This window comes from Canis lupus, chromosome X, assembly GCF_003254725.2.
Source record: "Canis lupus dingo isolate Sandy chromosome X, ASM325472v2, whole genome shotgun sequence".
In the NCBI taxonomy this organism is placed as follows: Eukaryota; Metazoa; Chordata; class Mammalia; order Carnivora; family Canidae; genus Canis; species Canis lupus.
Genome location: NC_064281.1, coordinates 60,980,989 through 60,987,866, shown reverse-complemented (window position 1 = coordinate 60,987,866; position 6,878 = coordinate 60,980,989).

The following is a 6,878-nucleotide window of genomic DNA, read 5'->3' as shown; positions in this document are numbered from 1 at the left end:
TAGTTCTTCTTTATATATTCATTTCTTGTATATCTGGGTAATACATATTTTTTTTCCATATTTTGGGTAATGTGGACATTACTACTATAAACACTGGGGGGCATGTTGCCCTTCAAATCACTATTTTTTTTTTTATTCTTTGGATAAAAACCTAGTAGTGCAACTGCTGAGTCATAAGATAGCTCTATTTTAAACTTTTTGAGAAACTTCCATAGTTTTCCTGAGTGGCTGCACCAGTTCACATTCCCATCAACAGTGCAAGAGGGTTCCCCTTTCTCCACACCCTTGCCAACATCTGTCATTTCCTAAGTCGTTCATTTTGGCCATTCTAACTGGTGTGAGGTGGTATCTCATTATGGTTTTGATTTATATTTCCCTGATAATAAGTGATGTTGAGCATTTTTTCATGTGTCCATTAGTCATTTTTACATTTTCTTTTGAAAAATGTTTTTTTTTTTCTGTCTTCTTTCCATTGCTTGACTGGATTTTTTTGTTTTTAGGGTATTGAATTTGATGAGTTTGTTATAGATTTCAGGTAATAGCTCTTAATATGATGTCATTTGTGAATATCTTCTCCCATTCTATAGGTTGCCTTTTAGTTTTGTTGATTGTTTCCTTTGCTGTGCAAAAGCTTTTTATTTTTCTTCATCATTATTATAGTCTTTGGATTAAAATATTTTTTTCTGATGAAAAAGTCAGCTTTGTTTTGACATCATTAGCATGATAAATTGTTCTCCAACCTCTCACTTTCAATCTAGAAGTGTCTTTGAGTCTAAAATGAGTCTCTTTTAACCAACATATTTGAGTGTTGTGGTTTTTTTTCATTTGGATATCCTTTATCTTTTTATTAGAGCATTCAGTCCATTTACATTCAGAGTAATTATTGAAAGATATGCATTTAGTGCCATTGTACTACCTGTGAAGTCTGTTCCTGTAGATTATCTCTGTTCTTTTCTGGTCTTTTTTACTTTTGTGCTCTCTCTCTGGTCAGAGTTCCACTTTAATATTTCTTGCAAGGCTGATTTAGTGTTCATGAATTCTTTTAGTTTTATGCTGCAAACTGTCTCGCCTTCTATTCCAAATGATAGCCTTGCTAGATAAAGTATTACTCGAAGCATATTTTTCCCATTTAATACATTGAATATATCATGCCAGTCCTTTTTGGCTTACCAGGTCTCTTTGGACAGATCTGCTGCCATTCTCGTGCATATATCCTTGTAGATTAGAGACCCCTTGTTGCATGCTCTTTCAGGATTTTCTCTTTATCCTTGTAATTTGCAAATTTCACTGTAATATGTCAAGGTGTTGTCCAATTTTTATTGTTTTGTAGAGGATTTCTCTATGCCTTTTTGACTTGAATACCTGTTTCCATCCCCAGATTAGGGTATTTCTCAGCTATAATTTATTCAAATATACCTTCTGCCACTTTCTCCGACTTTTTGTTCTGAGACTCCTATAAAACAGGTATTATTTTGCTTTATGGAATTGCTAAATTCCCTAAGTCTACCTTAATCTATTAGTTTTCTTTCCCTCTTCTTTTCAGCTTCATAGTCTTTCATAATTTTATCTTCTATATCACTTAATGGCTCTTCCGTTTCATTCATCCTCACTTTATGGCCTCCACGTGGGAATGCATCTTGATTATAACATTGTAAAATTCAGACTGACTGGATTTTAGTTTTTTTTATCTGTATGGTAAGGGATTCTCTGGTGTCTACTATATGTTTTTCAAGCACAGCTAGTATTTTTATAATCTTTGGGTTTTTAAAAAATATTTATTTATTTATTTATTCATGAGAGATGGGGTGGGGAGAGAGAGAGGCACAGACACAGACAGAGGGAGAAGCAGGCTCCATTCCATGCAGGGAGTCTGATGTGGGACTCGATCCCGGGTCTCCAGGACCACACCCTGGGCTGAAGGCAGCGCTAAACCACTGAGCCATCCAGGGATTCCCCAGACATCTTATTTATATATGTATTGATTAAATCACTAGCTGTGAGTACTACCTCTTGTCCATTCTTTGGGGATGAATTTCTCCATCTTATCATTTGGCCAGAAAAGAAAAAGAAGAAAGACAAAGAAAATAAACAAGAAAAACAACTACAAGAACAATAGACTTCAGGAAGTGTTTCTGTTGTATGTCGTGTACACTCTGCAGTTGTGTTTCGACTGCTCTTTCCCTTGGTCTCCTCTACAAAGTTCCTCCTGGCTTGTAATAGGGAGTGTTTGGACCTTAAACTAAGTGTGCTTTTATTTTTTTTCTTAATATAAAGCCTGGAGAATTAAAAAAAAAAAAAGCCTGATCCAAGTTTTTTTTTTTGTAAATAAACAATTTTATCGTTCTCTTCACATATGTGAGAGACATCACTACAGCATCCAGTACTCTCAAGTTACAAAGTTATAAACAAAAATTTTAAAACTTAAATCAGTATCTTGATAAGGTGCTTAACTTCTAAACAAGGACAAATTAACATTTTAAAAAACTTACTGAATTATACGCATCTAATGCAGGTTTATCCAAAAGTAAATGTAACATGACAATTCCCTAATACAATTAAATAGTTTATAATTAACATCTGAGAACTGGGGTTCAAAACCACAGTTTGAATTTTTTAAAAAAATGTAATAAAGGAAATCCATTAGCACAGTAAATTCTGGCTATAGGCCTGTTATCAATCTATGTCATGAATGACATTATTTTACTCATTAAGACAACAAAGGTTAGTGACAATCAATAGGGACAAAAATGTAAACAAACAAACAAAAATCTGTAAGCCTGATTCCAAAGAATAAGAAAGAAAGAAGGAAAAAAGAGTAAGAAAAAATAAAAGAAAAAAATAAGAAGCCTGATTTGAGAAATAAGAGAAGGAAACAAATCAACAAATGATAGAAAAACTATAAAACTATAAAACTATACAAAGAAAGATAAAGGCTATATATATAATATATATAAGACTATATAATCATATATATATGATTAAAAACTCAAAAGTAAGAAATAGAAAAATAAAGAACTAAGATTTTAAAAATTAAAGAAAAAAAGTAGCAAGCCTGGTCTTGTTTCTGCCAGAAGCTGCTGTTTAATCAGTAGTTTCAGGCAACCAGTTGGTCGGTTGGTATCAGTTGGTACATGTGGTGAGCCTGTGTTGGTCTTCTGAGGGATAGAGATCTTCAGGATGGTTCACAAGCTGACTTGCCCCTGCCAAGAGCAGGGTGACAGGGTTTAGTGCAAGGGACCCCAGACTCCACTGGAGGTTCTGTGTTTCTCTCTGAAGTCCTACTCTGCTGGTGGGAAGTTGGGAGGAGGGAGAGGTGGTGGGGGAGGAGTATGGCATTACTCTGCCCTCTGGTCCCTGGGGAGGGAAACTCCTGGCCCACTGCTATTCAGCAGGCCCTCTCAGAAAAGCAAATAACCTCTTGTGTCCCAGGCTTTCATCAGTTCCCTGATCTAAACTTGTCTGTTCCCAGACCATTGGCATGCCCAGCACCACAGATCTGTATTTTATCTTTGGCCAGTGGCTGGGATTCAAAACTCAGTTTTAAAGGGCCTGGTAAAGGGTGGACCCATTCCCTTTCCCTGGATGAGGGCCTTACAGAGCACCCAGCACTGTTCTGTCCCAGAAAAGCAGCTGGACAGTGTGTGCATGATGGCTAGAATTTGTTGGGATATACCTCAAAAAGCTGCAACAATATTAACTGCTTTCTGTGTACAACTCAGTCCCCTACTCCATTCTGTCCCAGCTTTTCTGAGGGACAATATATTGTGGCAAACAGGGAAAAGCAGCAGGTAGGTTATCTGCAGTCTACCGATGTCTCTGATTTCTGCTTGCTTCTGTCCCAGAAAAGCAGCCACTGGGCATTCCCATGATGGTTTAAGCCTATCGTGGTTCACAGCAAAAAGCTTTTTACAAGTTTATCTGCCTTTTGCTCACACCTCTGTCCCAGCTGTTGAGCACGGCTCAATGGCTCCCAGGTGGCCTCTTGTTCTTGGAGCAGTAAGATACACTCTTCCAAAAGCAGTCTGGGAAGGGGTAAATTTGTCCCAGTGAAGCCCAGGGGATCTCCTCACTGTGGTATAATGTGCAAACCTACTGACTGTACTCTCTCCTGTTCTGTCCCTGACTTTGCTCTGCAGAAAGGGTCTCTCCCCTTCATGGCCCTGTGGCTCTCCTCTCCCTCAGCTCACAGCTCTGATCATCACATCTGCCACACTTTCTCCCTCCAAATGTGCAGATCATTTCTTAATCCTCAGATCATATTCCTAGTTGTTCAAAATCGCTGGATGTTGATCCAGCTGTTTCAGGGGAAGAGGCAAGCTCAGGGTCCCCCTACTACTCCACCATCTTAACTCCTTCCCCTTACAGCTATTATTTCTTCAAATACATTGTCTTTCTCCTTTGTTCTCTCTTCTTCTTCAGGGACCCCTATTATATGAAAGTTATATTTGATGGAGTCACCGAGTTCCTAGAGTTTATTCTAGTTTTGTCTAATTATTTTCTTTCTCTTTTGTCCTGTTTGATTTCTTTCCATTAGTCTGTCTTCTAGCTCTCTAATTTGTTTTTCTGCTTCTTCCAACGTGCTGTTCATTACATCACATGCATTTCTCATTTCGTTTTGGGTATATTTTATCTGTGCTATGTCATTCCTTATCTCTGTGTAATGGGTCTCATTTATGTCTTCCTTCCTTTTTTTTTTTTTTTTGGAGTCCAGTGGGTATCCATATGATCATTGCTTCACATTCTGTCCTGGTTTTTTTTTTTTTAGATTTTATTTATTTATTCATGAGAGACACAGAGAAAGGCAAAGACATAGGCAGAAGGAGGAGAAGCAGGCTCCATGCAGAAGCTTGATGGGGAACCCGATCCCAGAACCCCAAGATCACATCCCAAGCCAAAGACAGACACTCAACCTCTGAGCTACCCAGGAGTCCCTGTCTTGTTGTTTCATTTGGGATAAATTTATCTATCTTCTCATTTTGTCTGCCTTTCTGTGTTTGTTTCTGTGTGTGAAGAAAGTCAGCTGTGTCTACTGCTTTTGAACGTAATGACTTATGGAGAAGAGGTTCTGAAGTGCTCTGCAATGCTATGTCCCCTGTTCACCAGAACATGGCACTTAAGAAGTTTATTCTATGTGTGTTGGATAGTTTCCTTTCAGTGCAGTTGTCTGCAGTGACTCTGCCTATTGTGGCCTGGGCTTGCTTTATGTGGATTTGGGGGGCTCAGGCAGGCCAAGTGTGAGGTGACATGCCTGCCAGGGAAATTGAGATTAGCGCAACAAAATTAGTAAAAATGGCACTGAGCCAATATCCTATCCTGTGTCCCTCGAAATGCTGTGGGGCCTGCGGGCTGTGTGCCAGGGCTGCTGGGGTGTGAAGCTGGACACAGCTGGGTCCAGTGCACAAAGGTGGCTTGGGGTACACTGCTGGGCACCAGGGTGGTTGTGCATGGTGCACTGCAGTAGCTGTGCAACCAGCAGCTGGTCAGCATGCATATGAGGCTTTAACAAAATTTGGCCTTGGCCCAGGCTAGCCATCTTGGAGTGGGCTCATCCTCAGGAAAACTCGTGGGCATGTGCAGCATTGCCTTTAGCATGTGGCTATATGTTTATGCTGGGAGCAAGGGAGGAAAATGGCTCCTGCCAGCTCTCTCATTTTTGGAGAAGTTCCTCAGCACACTCCAAAATTATATTAAAATTCTATCTCCCATTTGGCCCTACCATTGTGTAAACTGCCATTTTTATGTTTCCTCTTTGAGCAGGCTGTCAGTCTTTTCTAAAAATAAATTTTATTTAAATTCTAGTTAACATATAATGTATTATTGTTTTAGGATTTAAGCTCAGTGATTCATCAGTCTTATATTATATCCAGTGCTCATTACATCATATGCCCTCCTTAATATTCATCACCCAGTTAGCCTGTCCCCCCTCCCTCCCCTCCAGTGACTCTTTGTTTCATATGATTGAGATAATCTTATGGTTTGTCTCCCTCTCTGATTTCATCTTGGTTTATTCTTTTCCTCTCTTTCCTTATGATCCTGTTTTGTTTCTTAAATTCCACATGAGTGAGATCATATGATAATTGTCTTTCTCTGATTGACTTATTTCACTTATAATATCCTTTAGCTCCATCCACATCATTGCAAATGGCAAGATTTCTTTTTTGATGGCTGAGTAGTATTCTAGTGTGTGTGTGTGTGTGTGTGTGTGTGTGTGTGTGTGTATCTCCATCCATCAATGGACATCTGGGCTCTTTCCATGGTTTAGCTATTGTGGCTATTGCTGCTATAAACATTATGGTGCAGGTGACCCTTTGGATCACTACATTTGTATCTTTGGGGTAAATACCCAGTGGTGCAATTACTGGGTCATAGGGTAGCTCTATTTCCAACTTTTTGAGGAAACTCTATACTGTTTCCCAGAGTGGCTCCACCAGTTCACATTCCCACCAATATTGTAAGAGGGTTATGCTTTCTTCACATCTTCACCAACATCTGTCATTTCCTGACTTATTCATTTTAGCCATTCTGACTGGTATGAGGTGATATTTCATTGTGGTTTTGATTTGTATTTCCCTGATGCTGATTGATGTTGAACATTTTTTCATGTGTCTGTTGGCACTCTCTGAAATAAATTGATGGTATTTTGACAGGAATTACATTGAATGTATAGATTGCTCTAGGTAGCATAGACATTTTAATATTATTCATTCTTGCAGTCCATGAGAATGGAACATTTTTTCATTTCTTAGTGTCTTCCTCAATTTCTTTCATGAATGCTCTATAATTTTCTGAGTACAGATCCTTTGCCCCTTTGGTTAGGTTTATTCCTAGGTATGTTACAATTTTGAGTGCAATTGTAAATGGGATTGACTCCTTAATTT